This window comes from Alosa pseudoharengus, unplaced genomic scaffold, assembly GCF_046254945.1.
Source record: "Alosa pseudoharengus isolate Yale_2024_CS ecotype anadromous, Long Island Sound unplaced genomic scaffold, YU_APseudo_1.1 YU_APseudo_1.1_scf_6, whole genome shotgun sequence".
In the NCBI taxonomy this organism is placed as follows: domain Eukaryota; kingdom Metazoa; phylum Chordata; class Actinopteri; order Clupeiformes; family Clupeidae; genus Alosa; species Alosa pseudoharengus.
The window spans coordinates 19,548,642-19,573,484 of NW_027468848.1; the positions used below are offsets into that span (position 1 = coordinate 19,548,642).

The 24,843-nt window shown below is 39.7% G+C and overlaps 1 pseudogene; it reads left to right on the forward strand.

Moving 5' to 3' along the window:
- The first annotated feature begins 18,168 nt into the window (after nucleotides 1-18,168).
- Nucleotides 18,169-24,659, forward strand: LOC143105754 (hydroxycarboxylic acid receptor 2-like; annotated as a pseudogene).
- The last annotated feature ends 184 nt before the right edge of the window (nucleotides 24,660-24,843 follow it).

Sequence of the window (24,843 nt, forward strand, 5' to 3'; positions counted from 1 at the left end):
ATTAGAACAGGGGTCTCAAACTCAAATGAGCTGGGGGCCAATTCTGCCAACGTCATCTGATTGGAGGGCCGGCTATTTCTGAAAATGCAATGTTCTTTTTTTCAAATACCACACAAAACTGCAAACAGCAAGTGCAAGTGTTTTTATCTAGTTTTAGACACCTGTGCTAGCAACCTTAGCTTATAAATAAAATAATGATAAAATAAATATTAATACAAATTATAAAACAAATGAAAAGCATAAAAACAGGTATGTGTGTGTTTCACACCAAATAAAATATTTTCCTCTCATAACTTTTTTAAACCTGGCAAACTGCGTCAGGGTTAAGAAAGCAACACCATTGGATTTTTATATCAAAATGTCAAAAGGCCATGGCTTGAAAGTGGTCAGAGATAAAGTCCTACTGTAAATGTAAAAATCTTTGAGTAAAACAAAAAGTTTATGAAGGGGGTAAATTTACCCATCTAATTTGCCACTGGATGGCAAGCACCTCAAATTATGCACCTTTCAATAAATACTGGATGAACATATTTGAGCAGGTTTACTTTACTTTTTTCATATTACCCACGTAACAAATTAACAGGAAAACACCTAAGATGTATACCAACACCTAAGATGTATATGGTTTCTAAACCACAAGGCCTACCATAAAGTATTCTGGTTAAATCAGTTCCTATCGCGGGTAATCTGACCCAGAAGTTCGCATCATATTGCAGGTGACTTTGTAGTTTAGAGCCCTATTTCTACTAGCCCTGCTGTCTGTACCACGTCCATTACGGACACTATCATCACGATTACCACTGCAACCTCCAAGCTATGTTGGGCAGAGGGTCGAAATAAGCATGGTATGCTTAGTGGACACCGTCGTATACACGCAGATGCACCTCCATTCAATAGACGATCGATCATAATCTCCAAAAGGATATTCTCCTTCAGATTTAGAATAGGTGAATAACATAGCCTACCTAAGACTTTATCACACGTAAACGTTTTTCAACATTTGGTGTAGGCCTATTTCTGCTTAATTTCTGCTTCAATTTATGCAACACTATGGCCTGCATCGCTTCCGCGTCATTACAAATGCACGTCTTTGTGTTTCTCGCGTGTAATACAAGTATTTCCTGAAAACTTTGCGCAGCGATTTTGGGTTTGAATGAAGCTCTGGATGTCTAGCACATAGTGGAGCAGAGTACAAATGAGATTTGTCACCGTACTTGGAACTATCGTCTATTTTAATCAGTATCGTTGTTTGTCACAATTAAAAAGTCTCAAGGGCCGGATTACATTATTATTTTGACATACGTCGCGGGCCGGAATTGGGCCGGACGCGGGCCGGATTTGGCCCGCGGGCCGGGTGTTTGAGACCCCTGCATTAGAAGATGATGATTGGTGTAAACTTTGTCACACGACGTGATAAGCAGTTCTGGCGCTTAAACGCAACGTTCCATTCAGTCATACATCATTTAAGCGTAGGTCTAGTGCTTGTCATGAAAAGAAAACAGCAGCTTCATATTTTTCAGGTGTTTAACAGTAGGCCTAGGCACACTGTTAGCAGTTATGCCGACGGCAGTGAGATTATTAGGCATTGCATCCTGTCACTCTGTTTGGAACATCGCAGTTCGGGTTGATAAGATTCAGTTAATGCGAGTATGGATCGTCTCAAAGTTTGGGACAACCAAACAGCAGTGTAGGCAAAGCAAATCCTAATTGTTAGGTTACCATAGCTGTCTTTTCTCTAAGCCTGGGCCCATAGATATATACACTAGATGTCGCCTTCTGCTTCTCAGCATGCGTCAACACCGCCGCCATCTTTGTACAGGGATCTGAAGCGCTAAACTAGTTCTCCTGTATTGTCAGCGTTACCTATTTAGCGACGTTTGGCCATCCCCAGCATAGAAAACCTTTTTAGCGATTAGCGACAAATTTGGGAACTTCTCACAATGATGGCAGATCGGCTTCTTTGTTGTTGAAACGTAAGAAAATCACCTTTCTCATGGCTTTGTCATTTATGAATTCAGCTACATCTCGTTTGCCCATGGCACTGACCCATGATTATAAAAGTAACGACTGGCGTAGCCTATGTAGTAGCAGAGGTAAATGTTCTACAGATCTACAGCAGCTTCTGGTGAGATTACAATTTACATGAGTAAACGAGACGAGGGGTATGTGGCCTGTTTACTTTCATTGTATCGAACCTGGTTGCAGTTTACTCATTGTTCCTCTAGGGGCCGCCGCTAGCTAGTGCAGAATGAATGGGAGTCTATGGGGCTAGACGGGTAAAATGTATCTTTATTATCGTCTTAAGCTTAGTTTTCTCTAGACTCAACCATAAATACATGCCTGTCAGTTGGAACAACCCAAAAAACTAGATAATTGCTTGAGATTTTGACGATTTATGGTGATTTTATTTTCGCTAGATCTTTGCCCAGATTGACGCTAATGCATTATAGAGGAGTGGATCACTGAAGCAAGATGGCGTCTCGATTGACGCATTCGTTCCAATGAACAGCAGTAGTCAAGGCGACATCTAGTGTATATGTCTATGGCCTGGGCCTATCGGAAATCGCGACATAAGCACATTGGTTTCTTTTTTCTTTCTTGTTCGTGTGTTGGGTAGTGAAGCGATAATGCATTTACCCAGGTAGCAAACAGACATGTTGTACACGTTTTTTATCGGTGCTCTGTTGGTGTCAGACACGTTCAGAATTGGTTCAGAATAACGTTCATTTTTGGTAAAAGTGTAGGTTCCCGATTACGCTTTTTACACGTTCCAGAATAGTTCATATTAAGTGTCCAGTACGTTTTGTGCACGTTGCAAAAGGGTGTAAAAACACAATGTTGTGAAAAACACGTTCAATGAACGTGCAAATTAGATTTTTATTACGTGTACTGCACGTTGAGTTTGACACTTAAATTAAACGTGCGTGCTGATGCTTTGAATTTTATTTTGGCCTAGGCCTATATGCTTTATAATAGCATTTATGTGGCCAGTTATTCTAACTTCGATGGAAAAGGCATAACCAATGAATAATTGTAATAAATATAGCTATATTTATTTATTTAAAATAGCATCAGCGACTGTGACGGGCTTGGGCTTGATGTCGGACTTGGGCTGCCGTGGTGCCGCTCGAGGTCATCCAATGCTTGGCCTGCTGAAGTTCCTCTCTGAAACAATACAGACATATATGATGTAAGCTTATTTCTATGAGCAGTTTCTTTACTTCTTTACATAAAAATAGTGGATCAAAACAAAACAACAATGAGTGTAAACCGGAGAATCAACCTAGAGGATGAATTCCATGAATGGCTTTCATGGTAACGCTACATTGTTTATGTTTTCACCGCCGTTGCGTTGCGAAGGGGTCTATAGCGCTAGCCTACAGCTAACAGAAGTAGCAAAGATCCTTGATTACTCCGCTTGAACCCTCTCTGGAAGTAGCCAAACTATTTTGGAAATAGTATTAAACTATAGTAATATTAGAGATCTACACTGCTGGTTAAGACATTGAATATAAGTAACTGAACATTGCTTATCAAATAAAACTGACTTGACTTGACTTATCAGACTCCGATTGGTTTTTATAAAAATGTAATTATCATGGTCTACATCACAGCATTCGATTCTACTTAGCAGCTAGCATTTTAACTGTCATTTTCCAATGTAGTATGCTAGCAAGTAGCTCTGCTTACCTGAGCTTCGTGGTGAAAAGCATAACGTTGAGCACTGGCTTCACGTCGGTTTTCACTTCTGGATTGATCTTTGATATAAAATAACTTATAGGGCTTATTCGCAAACACCGCCGCGGCCATATTGTTGATATGACATTCCAGTTCTATAGGCTATATTCTATGTGACAATCGCTTATTATCGATTATTGTCAACTGAATTACCCCGATATTTATTTATAGCCTAACTGTCTTGTTCATACATCGGCACACGTCGCAGCTGAAGGGGACAAGCGTTCAAGTCGCCTGAGTCAAGGTCGGCGAACTTATATTTGTTCCACCAACGACATCGTCTAACATTGCCATGATCGCAGAGAATAAAGTTGCATCTCATTGGACTGCAATTGTATCTTGCGTTTGCCTGTTGCTCACAACCTGCAGCCAAGGACTTTGCTAAAGTAGGCCTAGTTTAAAGTGGGTTAGCCAGTGATCGTTTTTGTCTGATAACTTCTACAGGAGGATCTATGATGCAACTACATGTCTGGCAGAAAGGGCTAACATATTCTCTGTAACATTTCCAAAATCCAAGTGAACAAAACACTATACAAATCAGAAGTATCTACTGATATCTTTCTCCGCTGAGTTTGTTCCTACTATCTGCCACTTGCCGTTCCACTAAGACAAGGTGAAAAGGGCGCATCATGAATAAATATATTAGCCTTTAGGCTACTGTAAACGTTGGCTAACATTGCCTACCTAGCAATGCTATCTATGCAAATGCAATTATGTCCAAAGGTAATCTATGGTAGGCGACTACATCAGGCTACTGCTGATGTCTCCGCATTGCATAGGGGCAGCTGTCTGCGCTGTCTAAAACGTATTTAACTTAAGCCCACAGAGGACAATATAATATAGTATTAATAATACAAATATAATAATGGCGATGTGAGGAGTTGGCTGTAAGTTTAGCCTAGGCTATTTATCCTATGTAGCCACAAGTCTCTCCTGCGCTGACTACTTCTCAGTCTCATTCTCTTCTCGTTTTCTGACCATGTCAACATTGAGCAACGAAAATAAGGGAGATTTTCCGGGTTACTCACCCAAAATACAGGGGCATTTCAACATTCGTCCTTCTGTTGCTATCCCTCTGCTGAGAGCAAGAAGTCGTAGGCCTACTACAAAACTGCTGCACTAATTAAACGAGGTGTGAAGCTAAGCTAGAGATTGGCATCAAATCGTGCTCTCTCCCACACTGTTCTGATCACTCTCAAGCAAAACGATGCTTTAAAAACATATTTTCGCTGGAAGGGCAGGGGGTACAGGACAACAGTAAAGAGACGGCCAAGTCCGATGGGGCTAATGTTATGAAAGTAATAAAATATGGGATATTTTACGGGAAAATATTAAAACAGGAAGACAGCTGGGAAAAAGTTGACAGGTAGGCTATGTTTCTGACAGTGGGTGAATCTAGAGCTATTTGCTGTTAGAATGGCCTGTATTGCTGTTGTTAGAACGGCCTGCCCTGTAGCCTAGGCCTATTGCACAACATAGGCCTACCATCACGTTAAATTTTGTACAAATAAATAAATAGCCTACAGCGATCATACCGGCGCTGTCGCGCTTGTCAATTGACAGCTGCATTAAATAGACCTACCTATGCATTTTCTATATCAACAAAATGGCCGCTGCGAACGTTATTACCTGATTATTACGTAGATCGAATAAGCCTAAATTAGTATTGAATTTCATTACATTTATGAAAGAATTGAGCGATTTCAAAGTATTTAGTACCTTTTTTTCCTTTTGGACGTTAGGCTTGGGTTTCCTTCAGTGTCAAAGCGTAACGACAAACTGACGTTGGCATAACAACAGCTGACTATGGTGTGCGTGCACCACCCTGAGGTCAAACTGCTACAACATCTTTCATGCTGATAATGGCTAACCATTTCATATGGGTTACACCAGTGTTTTTCAACCTTTTTTGTGCCACGGCACACTTTTGACACTTAAAATGTCCCACGGCACACTAACATCCTGTGTGATTTAAATGTCATACTGACTAAAGACTAGTGAAAACAGCTTGTGTGTTATTTTGCACTATACAGTTAACAGTTCAATGTCAACGTCTAATTACTTCAAATCAATATCATACAGCAAAACCTCTCTTAACAGAATGTACTCGTGCTTTAAGAATAAAAAAATATAATTTTGTAATTGTCTACTCTCCTGCTATCTCCACACTTTCTTGGAGGTTTACAGGTACCTGGGTGGTACAGAAAAGGTATTTAAATAATACACTATAATTAACTAACTATCAAATCCTGTGCATTCTTGGCTAAATGTAGCAACAACTATTGTACACCAGTTCAAGTGCCGAATGTGTAGTAGGCTAGCTCAGCTTTCTCAAAATTCAAGTTGAGGCCCGGTCATGGCAGACTTTGAAGTTATAGGGCCCACCTACACATGCCCCCATCAAACCATTATTATGATTATCATTACAACAATTACTTTTATTATCCTATAGTTACACATGCAGTTTCATTTCAAAGCAGTCAATGTTTACAGTGCTATAGTTATAACATTGTTCACAAAAAGTTTGTGAAAACATGCACATCAGAGGACTGCTTTAGGCTACTAATGTAAGATATAATTAGAATAGTTAATTACTTAAGCATGGTTGCATTAGATCTAAAAACAACAGCAATTATATGAGTACTATTGTTTTGGGATGTTTCCCGCATGCAATCATCATACTCTGGTAGGCAAATGGAGAAAAAATGTACATGTTTTTTAATTAAATGCATCATGCATTCGACGAACGCTCACACCATAATTTAATTGTTTGCTCCATGTTTAATGACAACGAATTAGCAAGTATTTCTGTTCTTCCTGATTACCGTTTTTTTTCTGTCGGCCCGCAGTTGCGCAATCAATTGCGCACCGGGCTTATAATTTCACTCCGCGGACCAGCAGTCGCACAAATGCCGGTGTGCTCACAGTTTTGCCTCTGGTTAACATCAGACGTGTCTGACACGTTTCCCACACGTTTTCCCCTCGTTAGTATTTGGTGTAAAAATAACACCACACCAGCACCTTCATTCAATGTTGAAAGTAAGTGTCATATACGTGCGTGAAAAAACGTTGTGATTTTCACCCATTTTGAACGTGTAATTCACGTAGTTTTTTGGTTGGTGTAAATTGAACTCTGGAACCATCACTAGGTCACTATAATTTGTGCGTTTATGTTTGATTACATTTCAGATGGTGGTGGTTGTTGGTTTCCTGTAGAGTTTTATTTATTTATTTTTCTATGTCCGTATATTGGGGGGGACATTTTGGTCATATTTGAATATTGGGGGGGACACGTCCCCCTCAATGTCTATGGTGACTACGGCCCTGGCAAAGAGAATGGACATCTCAACATAGGGATACATTAGAACAGGGGTCTCAAACTCAAATGAGCTGGGGGCCAATTCTGCCAACGTCATCTGATTGGAGGGCCGGCTATTTCTGAAAATGCAATGTTCTTTTTTTCAAATACCACACAAAACTGCAAACAGCAAGTGCAAGTGTTTTTATCTAGTTTTAGACACCTGTGCTAGCAACCTTAGCTTATAAATAAAATAATGATAAAATAAATATTAATACAAATTATAAAACAAATGAAAAGCATAAAAACAGGTATGTGTGTGTTTCACACCAAATAAAATATTTTCCTCTCATAACTTTTTTAAACCTGGCAAACTGCGTCAGGGTTAAGAAAGCAACACCATTGGATTTTTATATCAAAATGTCAAAAGGCCATGGCTTGAAAGTGGTCAGAGATAAAGTCCTACTGTAAATGTAAAAATCTTTGAGTAAAACAAAAAGTTTATGAAGGGGGTAAATTTACCCATCTAATTTGCCACTGGATGGCAAGCACCTCAAATTATGCACCTTTCAATAAATACTGGATGAACATATTTGAGCAGGTTTACTTTACTTTTTTCATATTACCCACGTAACAAATTAACAGGAAAACACCTAAGATGTATACCAACACCTAAGATGTATATGGTTTCTAAACCACAAGGCCTACCATAAAGTATTCTGGTTAAATCAGTTCCTATCGCGGGTAATCTGACCCAGAAGTTCGCATCATATTGCAGGTGACTTTGTAGTTTAGAGCCCTATTTCTACTAGCCCTGCTGTCTGTACCACGTCCATTACGGACACTATCATCACGATTACCACTGCAACCTCCAAGCTATGTTGGGCAGAGGGTCGAAATAAGCATGGTATGCTTAGTGGACACCGTCGTATACACGCAGATGCACCTCCATTCAATAGACGATCGATCATAATCTCCAAAAGGATATTCTCCTTCAGATTTAGAATAGGTGAATAACATAGCCTACCTAAGACTTTATCACACGTAAACGTTTTTCAACATTTGGTGTAGGCCTATTTCTGCTTAATTTCTGCTTCAATTTATGCAACACTATGGCCTGCATCGCTTCCGCGTCATTACAAATGCACGTCTTTGTGTTTCTCGCGTGTAATACAAGTATTTCCTGAAAACTTTGCGCAGCGATTTTGGGTTTGAATGAAGCTCTGGATGTCTAGCACATAGTGGAGCAGAGTACAAATGAGATTTGTCACCGTACTTGGAACTATCGTCTATTTTAATCAGTATCGTTGTTTGTCACAATTAAAAAGTCTCAAGGGCCGGATTACATTATTATTTTGACATACGTCGCGGGCCGGAATTGGGCCGGACGCGGGCCGGATTTGGCCCGCGGGCCGGGTGTTTGAGACCCCTGCATTAGAAGATGATGATTGGTGTAAACTTTGTCACACGACGTGATAAGCAGTTCTGGCGCTTAAACGCAACGTTCCATTCAGTCATACATCATTTAAGCGTAGGTCTAGTGCTTGTCATGAAAAGAAAACAGCAGCTTCATATTTTTCAGGTGTTTAACAGTAGGCCTAGGCACACTGTTAGCAGTTATGCCGACGGCAGTGAGATTATTAGGCATTGCATCCTGTCACTCTGTTTGGAACATCGCAGTTCGGGTTGATAAGATTCAGTTAATGCGAGTATGGATCGTCTCAAAGTTTGGGACAACCAAACAGCAGTGTAGGCAAAGCAAATCCTAATTGTTAGGTTACCATAGCTGTCTTTTCTCTAAGCCTGGGCCCATAGATATATACACTAGATGTCGCCTTCTGCTTCTCAGCATGCGTCAACACCGCCGCCATCTTTGTACAGGGATCTGAAGCGCTAAACTAGTTCTCCTGTATTGTCAGCGTTACCTATTTAGCGACGTTTGGCCATCCCCAGCATAGAAAACCTTTTTAGCGATTAGCGACAAATTTGGGAACTTCTCACAATGATGGCAGATCGGCTTCTTTGTTGTTGAAACGTAAGAAAATCACCTTTCTCATGGCTTTGTCATTTATGAATTCAGCTACATCTCGTTTGCCCATGGCACTGACCCATGATTATAAAAGTAACGACTGGCGTAGCCTATGTAGTAGCAGAGGTAAATGTTCTACAGATCTACAGCAGCTTCTGGTGAGATTACAATTTACATGAGTAAACGAGACGAGGGGTATGTGGCCTGTTTACTTTCATTGTATCGAACCTGGTTGCAGTTTACTCATTGTTCCTCTAGGGGCCGCCGCTAGCTAGTGCAGAATGAATGGGAGTCTATGGGGCTAGACGGGTAAAATGTATCTTTATTATCGTCTTAAGCTTAGTTTTCTCTAGACTCAACCATAAATACATGCCTGTCAGTTGGAACAACCCAAAAAACTAGATAATTGCTTGAGATTTTGACGATTTATGGTGATTTTATTTTCGCTAGATCTTTGCCCAGATTGACGCTAATGCATTATAGAGGAGTGGATCACTGAAGCAAGATGGCGTCTCGATTGACGCATTCGTTCCAATGAACAGCAGTAGTCAAGGCGACATCTAGTGTATATGTCTATGGCCTGGGCCTATCGGAAATCGCGACATAAGCACATTGGTTTCTTTTTTCTTTCTTGTTCGTGTGTTGGGTAGTGAAGCGATAATGCATTTACCCAGGTAGCAAACAGACATGTTGTACACGTTTTTTATCGGTGCTCTGTTGGTGTCAGACACGTTCAGAATTGGTTCAGAATAACGTTCATTTTTGGTAAAAGTGTAGGTTCCCGATTACGCTTTTTACACGTTCCAGAATAGTTCATATTAAGTGTCCAGTACGTTTTGTGCACGTTGCAAAAGGGTGTAAAAACACAATGTTGTGAAAAACACGTTCAATGAACGTGCAAATTAGATTTTTATTACGTGTACTGCACGTTGAGTTTGACACTTAAATTAAACGTGCGTGCTGATGCTTTGAATTTTATTTTGGCCTAGGCCTATATGCTTTATAATAGCATTTATGTGGCCAGTTATTCTAACTTCGATGGAAAAGGCATAACCAATGAATAATTGTAATAAATATAGCTATATTTATTTATTTAAAATAGCATCAGCGACTGTGACGGGCTTGGGCTTGATGTCGGACTTGGGCTGCCGTGGTGCCGCTCGAGGTCATCCAATGCTTGGCCTGCTGAAGTTCCTCTCTGAAACAATACAGACATATATGATGTAAGCTTATTTCTATGAGCAGTTTCTTTACTTCTTTACATAAAAATAGTGGATCAAAACAAAACAACAATGAGTGTAAACCGGAGAATCAACCTAGAGGATGAATTCCATGAATGGCTTTCATGGTAACGCTACATTGTTTATGTTTTCACCGCCGTTGCGTTGCGAAGGGGTCTATAGCGCTAGCCTACAGCTAACAGAAGTAGCAAAGATCCTTGATTACTCCGCTTGAACCCTCTCTGGAAGTAGCCAAACTATTTTGGAAATAGTATTAAACTATAGTAATATTAGAGATCTACACTGCTGGTTAAGACATTGAATATAAGTAACTGAACATTGCTTATCAAATAAAACTGACTTGACTTGACTTATCAGACTCCGATTGGTTTTTATAAAAATGTAATTATCATGGTCTACATCACAGCATTCGATTCTACTTAGCAGCTAGCATTTTAACTGTCATTTTCCAATGTAGTATGCTAGCAAGTAGCTCTGCTTACCTGAGCTTCGTGGTGAAAAGCATAACGTTGAGCACTGGCTTCACGTCGGTTTTCACTTCTGGATTGATCTTTGATATAAAATAACTTATAGGGCTTATTCGCAAACACCGCCGCGGCCATATTGTTGATATGACATTCCAGTTCTATAGGCTATATTCTATGTGACAATCGCTTATTATCGATTATTGTCAACTGAATTACCCCGATATTTATTTATAGCCTAACTGTCTTGTTCATACATCGGCACACGTCGCAGCTGAAGGGGACAAGCGTTCAAGTCGCCTGAGTCAAGGTCGGCGAACTTATATTTGTTCCACCAACGACATCGTCTAACATTGCCATGATCGCAGAGAATAAAGTTGCATCTCATTGGACTGCAATTGTATCTTGCGTTTGCCTGTTGCTCACAACCTGCAGCCAAGGACTTTGCTAAAGTAGGCCTAGTTTAAAGTGGGTTAGCCAGTGATCGTTTTTGTCTGATAACTTCTACAGGAGGATCTATGATGCAACTACATGTCTGGCAGAAAGGGCTAACATATTCTCTGTAACATTTCCAAAATCCAAGTGAACAAAACACTATACAAATCAGAAGTATCTACTGATATCTTTCTCCGCTGAGTTTGTTCCTACTATCTGCCACTTGCCGTTCCACTAAGACAAGGTGAAAAGGGCGCATCATGAATAAATATATTAGCCTTTAGGCTACTGTAAACGTTGGCTAACATTGCCTACCTAGCAATGCTATCTATGCAAATGCAATTATGTCCAAAGGTAATCTATGGTAGGCGACTACATCAGGCTACTGCTGATGTCTCCGCATTGCATAGGGGCAGCTGTCTGCGCTGTCTAAAACGTATTTAACTTAAGCCCACAGAGGACAATATAATATAGTATTAATAATACAAATATAATAATGGCGATGTGAGGAGTTGGCTGTAAGTTTAGCCTAGGCTATTTATCCTATGTAGCCACAAGTCTCTCCTGCGCTGACTACTTCTCAGTCTCATTCTCTTCTCGTTTTCTGACCATGTCAACATTGAGCAACGAAAATAAGGGAGATTTTCCGGGTTACTCACCCAAAATACAGGGGCATTTCAACATTCGTCCTTCTGTTGCTATCCCTCTGCTGAGAGCAAGAAGTCGTAGGCCTACTACAAAACTGCTGCACTAATTAAACGAGGTGTGAAGCTAAGCTAGAGATTGGCATCAAATCGTGCTCTCTCCCACACTGTTCTGATCACTCTCAAGCAAAACGATGCTTTAAAAACATATTTTCGCTGGAAGGGCAGGGGGTACAGGACAACAGTAAAGAGACGGCCAAGTCCGATGGGGCTAATGTTATGAAAGTAATAAAATATGGGATATTTTACGGGAAAATATTAAAACAGGAAGACAGCTGGGAAAAAGTTGACAGGTAGGCTATGTTTCTGACAGTGGGTGAATCTAGAGCTATTTGCTGTTAGAATGGCCTGTATTGCTGTTGTTAGAACGGCCTGCCCTGTAGCCTAGGCCTATTGCACAACATAGGCCTACCATCACGTTAAATTTTGTACAAATAAATAAATAGCCTACAGCGATCATACCGGCGCTGTCGCGCTTGTCAATTGACAGCTGCATTAAATAGACCTACCTATGCATTTTCTATATCAACAAAATGGCCGCTGCGAACGTTATTACCTGATTATTACGTAGATCGAATAAGCCTAAATTAGTATTGAATTTCATTACATTTATGAAAGAATTGAGCGATTTCAAAGTATTTAGTACCTTTTTTTCCTTTTGGACGTTAGGCTTGGGTTTCCTTCAGTGTCAAAGCGTAACGACAAACTGACGTTGGCATAACAACAGCTGACTATGGTGTGCGTGCACCACCCTGAGGTCAAACTGCTACAACATCTTTCATGCTGATAATGGCTAACCATTTCATATGGGTTACACCAGTGTTTTTCAACCTTTTTTGTGCCACGGCACACTTTTGACACTTAAAATGTCCCACGGCACACTAACATCCTGTGTGATTTAAATGTCATACTGACTAAAGACTAGTGAAAACAGCTTGTGTGTTATTTTGCACTATACAGTTAACAGTTCAATGTCAACGTCTAATTACTTCAAATCAATATCATACAGCAAAACCTCTCTTAACAGAATGTACTCGTGCTTTAAGAATAAAAAAATATAATTTTGTAATTGTCTACTCTCCTGCTATCTCCACACTTTCTTGGAGGTTTACAGGTACCTGGGTGGTACAGAAAAGGTATTTAAATAATACACTATAATTAACTAACTATCAAATCCTGTGCATTCTTGGCTAAATGTAGCAACAACTATTGTACACCAGTTCAAGTGCCGAATGTGTAGTAGGCTAGCTCAGCTTTCTCAAAATTCAAGTTGAGGCCCGGTCATGGCAGACTTTGAAGTTATAGGGCCCACCTACACATGCCCCCATCAAACCATTATTATGATTATCATTACAACAATTACTTTTATTATCCTATAGTTACACATGCAGTTTCATTTCAAAGCAGTCAATGTTTACAGTGCTATAGTTATAACATTGTTCACAAAAAGTTTGTGAAAACATGCACATCAGAGGACTGCTTTAGGCTACTAATGTAAGATATAATTAGAATAGTTAATTACTTAAGCATGGTTGCATTAGATCTAAAAACAACAGCAATTATATGAGTACTATTGTTTTGGGATGTTTCCCGCATGCAATCATCATACTCTGGTAGGCAAATGGAGAAAAAATGTACATGTTTTTTAATTAAATGCATCATGCATTCGACGAACGCTCACACCATAATTTAATTGTTTGCTCCATGTTTAATGACAACGAATTAGCAAGTATTTCTGTTCTTCCTGATTACCGTTTTTTTTCTGTCGGCCCGCAGTTGCGCAATCAATTGCGCACCGGGCTTATAATTTCACTCCGCGGACCAGCAGTCGCACAAATGCCGGTGTGCTCACAGTTTTGCCTCTGGTTAACATCAGACGTGTCTGACACGTTTCCCACACGTTTTCCCCTCGTTAGTATTTGGTGTAAAAATAACACCACACCAGCACCTTCATTCAATGTTGAAAGTAAGTGTCATATACGTGCGTGAAAAAACGTTGTGATTTTCACCCATTTTGAACGTGTAATTCACGTAGTTTTTTGGTTGGTGTAAATTGAAACCGAAATTGCATCTTCTGTTGGCGTTGGAATCGGTGCTAGATGCGTTGGGTTTTGCACGTATCTTTTGGCACCAGGTTACAACGTTCAATGGACGTTTTTAACATGGTTATTTGTACTGGTGCCAGAAAACAAGTTGAAAGAACGTACTAAACACGTCTGTTTTATTTGAAACCAAAATACAACCTAAATAAAACGTTTGTTTTGGTTCAAATAACGTGTTTTGCTGCTTGGGTAAAGCCTGTGTTGCAGGTTAACCACCACTGTTGATTAATGGGTACATAAAGCACTCAATCTATGTATATCATTTTTAAATATGTCTCCAAATGGTGTTAAATGCCAGTTTTTGTTGTTTTTTAGCATTCGCAGGTTTTTTGTACGCAATTCGGTGATGACGTCACTTTGGGGACTACTTGATCTGCGCTATTCATTTCAATGCATTTCAATGGACATCGCGGTTACACTTTCAACATAAAGTTTGTATATTTACACTTCGAATTTCGTCACAGCATTTATATCACAGCTACCCTATGATCTACCAATGGTAATAACGGTGCCTGATATCAATTTAGTATTTTTTCTGAATTTCGGGAGGTCTCGTTTTGGAGGGTATGTTTTACATTCATTCCTATGGGAAACGGTCGCGGTTACACTTTCAACATAAAGTTTGTATATTTACACTTCGAATTTCGTCACACCATTTATATCACAGCTACCCTATGATCTACCAATGGTAATAACGGTGCCTGATATCAATTTAGTAATTTTTCTGAATTTCGGGAGGTCTCGTTTTGGAGGGTATGTTTTACATTCATTCCTATGGGAAACGGTCGCGGTTACACTTTCAAGTTTGTATATTTACACTTCGAATTTAGTTACAGCCTTTATATGACAACGACCCTATGGTCTAACAAAGATAACAATATCTTCCGATTTTAGTTTAATGCAATTTTCTGAATTTGAGAGGCCTCGTTATGAGGCTACATTTAATGCACCTATTCAGTTCAATTATGCTTATAACATTACGACACTTTTTTGTTACTGTCAGTGAACAGCACCGAATGAAAGTCAACATTTTCTTTATATCTAGTGATAGTGATCATGTCGTTAGTTCAGATAAGTAGGCTACCGGGCAAACTTAGTCAGAAGATCAGAATATGAAGCATCATGATAGCTAGCTGGGCTAACTTTTTAGTCCCACCTGTGAGCCACCCCAGTTACTTAGCTTCTAGCCGCCGCCGATTAGGCTGGTCGTGTCTTCAGCATGAATATTTTCGAAAACTACTGCTCGTGATTGATTGCCATTGACATCGTCAGGGTATGACGAGGCTTATCAAAGAGGGAGATAATATGGGCAAGTCGCAGTTTTGCAGGTGCTTGTGTGGGCTGTGCCGTCCCGATGGAAACTGTGGTGGAGAGCTGCAGTAACTAGGGAAGCGAGTGCATTTTGGCCGCTGGTCGAGGAGCTCCCCTGTGACCAGCATATGACATGATCTATCTAGCTATCTATCTACCTGTCTATACACATATCTAGGCTATCTATAGCCTATCTATTTATCTATAATCTGCGCTATCTACTGCTGAACAATCCCTTACTCATGTCTCTTTACTCCTCTCTCGTTACTCTCAAGGGTCTCAAGGTGGGCTTTGGTCTGTAGTCTCCCCAAGGTGACGTAATGCAATGCATTGTGGGGGAAAGGAGAATCACTTCAAACGCTGTGAAATAGTAGCTGCTTTTTCGTATTATATTCCGTTTTGTGATACCCAACAACATCAAATACAATGGATAACAGTTTAAATGTTTATTATCAACAAGCAAATTGTGCAAATTCGTTGGAAAATGAACCCTGCAACACGGCCTTTAAAGCAGTAGGTGAGCCAGAGCCGATATGGCCAGAGCTGCTGCTCTGTAAAGGTATTCTGTCCCACCCAAATTTGCTGAACTACTTGCGAAGTAGCCTATTCATCACAGACATCACATGTATCACACGAAAGATCTTTTTCTCAGCTTTTAAACGATGTTAGTGGTGTTGTGGTAAACGGTTCGCGAGAAAAGTAACTTTAATTTAATCATATTTTTTGCGCCAGTCTCCCTACCCATTCATCTTGGTGGAATACTTCGCGAACTTTACCTCAACACATGACAAACCATATATCAGAATAAACAACATACCTTACCGAACACAAAGGTGTAAAGCATGCCCCTGTACAGTTAGCCATTCAATCCGGTTTTAAATTTGCAATGTCTCCAACTTTGCGGTTCCTAATGTGTTTAAATTGTTCAATAGGTCTACATGATTTTATAACAGGCCAAATACAAAACAAATGTTACAAATATCGCCTAGATATCTGTAAGCATTACAATCAGAGGATATACATATAGGGCAGACAGACGCTCATGAGTTCATGCTTTGTTTTTTCGCTGGATTTTAGGATAGGCTATTATGGCAACTGATTGCATTCCAAGCTAAAGTCAACTCTAGCAGGCATTGAATGACTGGAGACTGTGAATTTATAGATTGACAAAATGTGCTGTCTCTGCGATTGCTGCTTTTGATCAGTTAGATTTATTTGCAATCTCCTGTGGTGGGCTGGACATAGCATTGAAATGCCCGCCCAGATTCCCCTTTCCGCCTTGACCCATTCACACTGGTTCCGGAACGAAAAAACTCGGCAAAATGTCTAGGGGGCTTGGTAGTAAATTTGGCGAGACACTTTGTCCCGCTGTTCCGCCTCGGTCTATGCGGGACAGTCGTTCCGCGATTCTGGTACATAAAATCGCGGCGATTTTGCCAGTGTGAAAGGGCCTAGTGTGACATCTATAGAGGAGGGCTTATCTCAATGAGATGCAAATGAGCACAATTGTCTTTCCTTTGACTCAGGTAAGGTGACAATTTGCAAATCTATCAGGCCAGTTTTCTCAGTAAAAGGTTTTCAGAGGGGTATACATTCAAATGACCACAACTTATTCAAATATTATCAGATCTCCATGAGTGAGACATCATTGGATAGCTTTGAAACTGCACTTTCAGAATCTGTGAATAAATCAAAATGTCTCTGGGGACACAGGTGGCTGGTTTTCATACGGCTGGTCACATATGTCTTCAGCCCTCAATTTTCATTTAATCAGCTGGCTTACAGGCACATCACTCACACTCATTCAGCCAAAAACATGAAGTGTCATCCCATCAGCTAAAACTAAACAACCTGAAATACCATTGACATTCAATGGAATGTAATAAAGCTTGCTGGAGTGTTATGATAAATGAAGATTCAGAGGTGAGCCCGTTACTTGTGAGTTAGAGGTGCTATGCAGCAAAACCCTATTGTTAAACAACAAGAAGGAAAGACATGTTGCACAAGCTCTTAGACAACTAATGCTACCCATACATCAGAAGACTTTGACAAGATTTGGGAAAAATTCCTGAAAGATTAGAATATTTTAACTAATGCCCCCCCCCCCCCCCCCCCCCCCATTCAAGCTTTACGGAAAATAATACAATCTTTCAAGAATCTTTCCCAAATCTTGTCAAAGTCCTCTGATGTAAGGATTACTTGAGAAACAAGACATATTGAAAGCTGTGTGTACAGATTGACAAAGCAAGGGAACAGGTTAAAGGAGCGTTTGGTACTCTTAAACCTACATGTAGTGTCTGTTTTTAGATGTTAACAAGTCAACATTTTTGAGTGGAACAAGACAATGTCAATCAGTGCAGTGGAATATGCATTTACAACTAAATATCATATAGTTTAGCCTTTGGGGGCAGCTTATGTATATATATTTTTGTTGTTCATTTTTTTAATAGAACTTGTCTGTTACAGACTATACAGGAAGTTAGTTGCGCCTGTCTGCCTCAAGCAGCCAAAACCACAAGATGTGACCTCTTTGAGAGAGAGAGAGAGAGAGAGAGAAGAGAAGGCAGATACATGAAAAGATGAAGATAGTTTAATATAATCAGATATATAATCCTGTTTGAAAAATAAGCATATTTTAAAATGTGTGTTGTAAGTGTCACTAGACATTTACAAACCAGAAATCTTGTGTAGGCCTATTGTTAAACCAAGGTCAGACTACAGTGTCTGTCTCAAAGAAAGTTAGCCAATCAGCAATTGGCAAATAGTTACTTACCATATTTAGAAGTAGGGAATAACTATAAAAAGTAAGGTGTGAGACACATCGGGGCTCGGCTCCGTTTTTCACCTGGGTTGTTGTCTGACAACTTTTTGCTGTCATTAGCGTAGAACTAGAGTAGGGACCTTATAGCATTTTATACATTTTTTTCCTGTAATCCTTTTTAGAATATAGTAGAACTAGTAAAAGAAGGAGTTAAAAGACTTTTACCTGGTCAGCCTGGAAAGGGAGACCCCCTCCCCCCGGCTTGGAATTGCGGTAAGTAGACCTACCTCTCTTTAAAGGTGCTTTTCCCTTCTTTATATGTCGGAAGTGAGAGCACTGACTGCATTGAGGTAAAGACGGCTGTTTAGACCTTGTGACATGTTGGCAGAAGAGTAAATATAGACATATGTATACCTAGTTTCAAGGGTCTTAGATTAACCGTCGTGGTCGTACTAAACTTGAAAATAATATAGCCTACGTTGTCTTTCCCATAGCAACTGCTGTTGTTAGTAATTCGAGTGTCTTGTAAGATGCGTGAAGCCTAGGCATAAATGTTCTATGGATGAGCCTACAAGTAATTGACATTTATTATTCTAAAACCTTTTGGTGAATAATATGCAAACATTACAATGCTTAGCTACCTGATTTATATACAGTATAAGGTAAGGTAAGTAAGGTAACTTTATTTTTTATTTATACCCAAGGATAGTCGATTTGGTTTGCAGTAGAGTGAGTCCGCTGCTTCCACACACACAGACAACACTTCCACACACACAGACAACACTTAAGACAATAAGTGAACATGACAGTGACAACAATGCTTCAGACTGAGAAGCATACAGATATACAAAAAGATAACGGACAGAGTAAAGTATATTTAGGCTTTTTATGCCTTTAATGTGACAGGACAGTAGAGAATGACAGGAAGCGAGTGGGAGAGAGAGTCGGGGTATGATCCGGAAAGGACCACGGGGCGGGAATCGAACCTGGGTCGCCGGCGAACAGTGCAGGTGCCCCAGCCAGTTGCGCCACAGGTGGGACCGGTCAGAATGCTTCTTAAGTAAGTTTGTGGACCCACATGGTGTAATCACACTCAGTCAAATAAAATGAAAAAAAAAAAAAGATTTATAGTTTTAGAAAAGGAGGTGATAACTCTGGAAAAACAGCTGAGACACAAAAACTAACTCTTGCAGTTAGTTTTTGAAACTACTAACTCATGTAGTTTGTCTATCGACCTGCACAGCTGGGTTACACTTTACTTGACAGTATTGACATAAGAGTGACATGACACTGTCATGAATGTGTCATAAACAAGTCATAAACGTTTATGACATAACGCTTCTGTTATTAAGTGACATTCGATTTTTGTCATAACAAGTTAGGGTTAGGATTAGGGTTATGGTTAGCTTTAGGGTTAGGATTAGAGTTAAGGTTAGGGTTAGAGGTTAGGATCAGCGTTAGGGTTCATGTGTTCATGACAGTGTCATGTCACTCTTATGTCAATACTGTCAAGTAAAGTGTTACCCAAAGCTGAACCATAAGCACATAGCAATTCTAAAACACAATTTTTGACAGAACTGTTTGTTTTTTGCAAGAGATGTACAATGTTTTGCTTGTTTGGTGCAACATTTTGTGGTTATTGCATGGAATTTTAGATACTATTATAGATACAGCCTACCATTTCAAAGATAGTGCCAAAGCAATCTAAAGCAAACGCCCACTGTGAATTGAGCTGTTAAATATGATAGTTAAAAACAGACTGCGACCACATCTTTTTTAATTTGGGTCTAGTCACAGCATCTCATTAATATCATAACCAATGCCCTCATTTGGAACTGGGGCATGTCTCACATTTTGAATGGCAATGCCTTAACTTAAAAAGGCACACAAGTGTTTAGTGTCTGTTGAAATAGCAGGCTGGGTACGATCATATAGTCTCTACTTATGTATCATTTGTAACTGTAAGTGTAATTTTGATTTGTTTTAGATTTTGTTCTTACAGTCTACTATAAAACATTCTATATAACGTGTTTCCTTACTCCAAAAAATTAGGTCACCTTTTCCTCTGTAAAAGTCTCTATCATTTGAATTTCAGCACTCTAAATGACCTTGCATTTATGCTTGAGTTTCAGCAGTAATGGCAATTAGTGCGCTAAGCACATATAGCACATACTGTAATAGCACATACATGCTACAGGTGCTCAGAAACAACTCAGTGAGTCATACAGTAGATAGTGTGTGTATAGCCAACTCAAAGTGTGATCTCGGTAATGTGTGTAAATAAAGTGTTCTAGTAATGCTCCTGAGGTTGACAAAGACTGCTTTATTTTTTGTCAGGTTGACTTGAGGTCCGCCTAAGTGAAGTGCGTCACTTCCAGGAGGGACACTTGGGGGGACTTTCCTTGTGACCATACAGATCCCCCTTCATCTCATTCTTATTTAACCAGCAAAGCCCTTAAATATTCTACTTTGGTAAAAGCAAAATGCTCTCAGAGCCAAACTCGACCACAACTTTAAACCTCACAGCTCCGATACCTGGTGGCTGTCCACCAGTCGGTATTCAACTGGAAGGCGTGATCTTACCACCAGCCCTCACCATTGATGTCATACTGGGGTTGCTGGGAAACATACTCGCCCTGTGGATCTTCTGGTTTAAACTGAAGGCTTGGAACCCCAACAACTTGTTCCTCTTCAACCTGGTTATCGCCGATTTCTTGGCTCTGGTGAGTCTGCCGCTGAGGATCGATGCCTTGCTCAGGGGCCACTGGGTGTTTGGAGACGGCTTGTGCCGGATGAACCTCTTCCTGATGTTTTCCAATCGCTCAGCAAGCATCGCACTCATGACTGTGGTGGCCATTTACCGCTACTTTAAGGTGAGGAAAATAAAACTGACCATGTTATGTCAAACATTTCTACACCTACTGATGAATCTTAATGCTCTTAACATCTCAACTTGTACAGTGTACAGGATACCCTAATCATTCATCATTAATTCTCTTTGTTCCATGAGAATATAGAATTATGTCCCTTCTTCCTTCCATCAATCTCAATCAAGTGTATTTTATATTATTTATGTGTCATTTTATAAAAAGCCAGGTCAATAATCTTTGTACCCTGGTGGTATACAGCATCTTTTTTAATCCATTTACTTGTGAATAATAGTGTGTGTGTGAAGTTGGCACCCCATAAGATGAAAATATGAATATAAGTATTTTGATTTGTTTGTGTCCATTTGTGCAGGCAAAATAAACATTTGTGCACAAACTGTCTTAAAGATATTAAACTTTAACTTGTTTAGTGACCTGGAGTCACCGATTAACACCCAAATTACTCTAAAAGAGCTGAAATCTCACAAACGATTCCAACTATTTTGGAGTCATTTTGGCGTTGATGTGGTGCTGGGCCAGGTCATGAAACAATTCAATGTTAAATATCTTTAAGATGGTTTTAGCACATATGTTTATTTTACCTGCACAAATGATTCAACCATTTTCAAGTCATTTAGTTATTAATGGGGTACACAAATATTTATCCAACTCTTGTTTCTCCAACTATTTTGGAGTCAGTTTTGGAATGAATCAATGAGTGAATGAATATGAATATTTTGTATCTCTTAAAAAAGCATGAATAATGTTTCTTTCACAAACTAAGATAATATTTAAAGGTGGCATGTGTAAGAATTGAGGTAAAAATATCCAAAAAAGGAGCTACACGCATCAAAAGAATGAGAAGAAATTAGGGCGATGATGTCATTTAAAAAATGACGAGGTATAGTGCTGCAGAGATATTAACCTGAATTAGCATGCTAAATTACTAGCCACAGCCCGACAGGTGTCATAATACCAGTTTCGGCCATGGGAGGCGGTATGCGAGCAACATAACCACCAGCCAAACTGCAATACACGTGTCTCGGTTGTTACTCTAGGGTAGACCAACTCACTTTCTGGAGGTATACTGCCCCCATCTTTTATGGAATGTGGAGTATGAATTGATTTTTTGGCGGACATTACACATGGCACCTTTAAGGGTTAATAATGGCTGGAGTATATCTTAAAATAAATGCATGAGACAATCCATGCAGGCTTACAGTAAACTACAGTGAAACAAAAACATGTTCTTATGTTTCAGGTGTGCCACTCTCACCACCCCTTCAACCGCATGACCAAGCGGCAGGCTGCCTTCGTTTCGGTGTTCGTCTGGCTGTTGGTGATCAGCCCTCGGGTTCCCATGCTGGCTTACAGCCACATCAAGGGCAGCGGTGACAAGACCCAGTGTTTCTTCTTCACTTCTTACAAAGAGGCGTCCCGTGGCATCCTCATCTTGGTCGGAATGCACCGCATCCTGACAGTGCTGGAGTTCATCCTCCCATTGGCCATGCTGATGTTCTGTTCCATCCGAATCTCCAGATTCCTAAAGAAGCGAACAATGGGAAAACCTGGCAAGGTGCGCAAGGCGATGAGAGTGTGCGTCGTTATCGTCACGGTGTTCATGGTTTGCTTCCTGCCCACCACGGTGGCGACCATCGGGGTGTGGGTCATCCGCTCGTATCGCCCATGGGACTGTAACGCCTTCTACACCTTCACCCAGCTCACCATTGTGTCTTTTGGGTTGAACTTCCTGAACTCTGCCCTGGACCCCATCATCTACGTCTTCTCCAGCACCATGTTTAGGAGGGCGCTGTTGGGTGCTCTGCCCCGTGCCCTGCGCTGCAGACAGGACACAGAGGAGAGCAACTCAATCCACCATCCAGCACCAGCAAGAGCTGAAGTCCATGAGAGCTGACAGCTGGAGTGAGTAGATTCACTGAAAGTCCAAATGAAGTCAACTCTGTTGAAGTCTTTATTCTAAGTAGGCTATTATTTTGTTCTTCAGTTTACTGACATTCTCCCTCTGCTCATTAGACCCCTGCAGGGCCATACAGCCTGTGGGCTGGACCCAGTGTTCCAGTTGTGAGCATGTTGACTGGTGAGATTTGCTCATCGCTGATATTATCATTCTGTGAATGTGAGTCAGAGGAAACTTGAAACTTCAGAAAAATGGATCACAGAACTCGTGTCATTGTAGCAAAGAAATCCAGCATCAGACAAAAAAATAAATAAAAATACAGCATATGTACATAAAAACAATGATCCTGATTCATAACTCCTTGATATCTGGCACAGTGAATCCATTACAGATTTCAATAGGTGAGCTAACCTTTATTTTTAGTCTAGCCTATTGATTGTGACATTACCTACTTTATTAGTTGTTAATATGGTTATACTGTTATTTTAGTGTTTTATTAATTGTTTGTATTTTCATTATATCTGTGAAGCGACCTTGGTTGCCATTCAAGGCCATTTTAAATCGGATGCATCATCATCATTTTATTGCCATTATCATTCTGTGATTGTGAGTCAGAGGAAACTTGAAAATGGATCACTGAACTCTTTGTCACTGTAGCAAAAAAGTCCAACATCAGATAAGAAAAGACAATTTGGTCATGGTAATCCTGTGATTTCGAAACTTCCTCAATCATTTGTACTGTTGGCCCCACAAAAGAACCACATTTCGAAATGCCTGTGCCATTCACAGTTTGTCCTGCTGTTTTGTTGTCCTGTTTGTCCTGTCAAACTATTTTCACTATTGGTCAAAATGTAAACAAAATGTAACAGTTTGGAAGTAGAATTTTCTGTATTTGTAATAGCAATGTGACAAAAAGTTTTAGACTTAATCTGTTATTCTGTTATATTGATTATGTGTTCATATTAAGTTGTTGAAAAATGGTTTATGATGACTAAAGAAATCAGCATCATACAGCAACATTTATTTCATTAAGTCTAGCTAAGTTTACTAATATCCTAATATTATGGTAAACACGTATTTATTAATAACAAATTATTGGTATTTCATCATTTAACTTTAGCTGCCTGATGGCAACTATGTTATAAATACTAAAGGATAAGGTTTGAAGTTACCAGAAAGGGTTGACGTGGTTAGTAATCAAGGGTCTTTGATGTTGTTAGCATGACCAAAGTTAGCAGCTAATATTACTGAAATGTAATATCTTAGCTAAAACATCCTACTGAAACACCACCTGTCTATACGTTGTATATCACATTGCATTTTTCAGATTTTTTTGCACTTCTGATTAGACGCAAACTGCATTTTGTTGTCTTTGTATGTGTACTCTGCACAATGACAATAAAGTTGAATCTAATCTAATCTAGCTAAATAAATATTTAGAGAAGGTTTAATTAAGGTTCATGATTTATTTAACAGTGTTGTCTGTATGTTTCATTTAAGTACGCCCTCATTCCTCTGTAATGTCAACTGGTGATGGTTTTCCTGTTTGTATCTGTGTAATGTGATGTATATGTGCTGTGTGATATATGTGGGTGGGGTATGTGGTGGCAGGGTGGTGGGTGAAGAACCGTGACTGTGTGTATCTATGTATTTCATGTCTGTGAGGCTTGTATGGTATGTGAAAAAAATTTCCTATGTAAGGACAAATAAACTAACTAATGAGTGAATGCTATTTACATGATTAATTTTTGCATTAATTTCATCACATGCATTTATATTATTTTAATACAATTTCTTGTTAGACATAAGGAATAAATATCCAGGTTCAAATTATTCAGGCTTCTCCCCTTATTTGCTTATGTTTTTAGGTTACATGTTCTGTTCCTGATATGCGCCTCAGGATATTAAAACATTAGACACAGTCTGACACGTTTTGTACTACAATACTGCATTTGACCTTTGACTGATTTGTTTG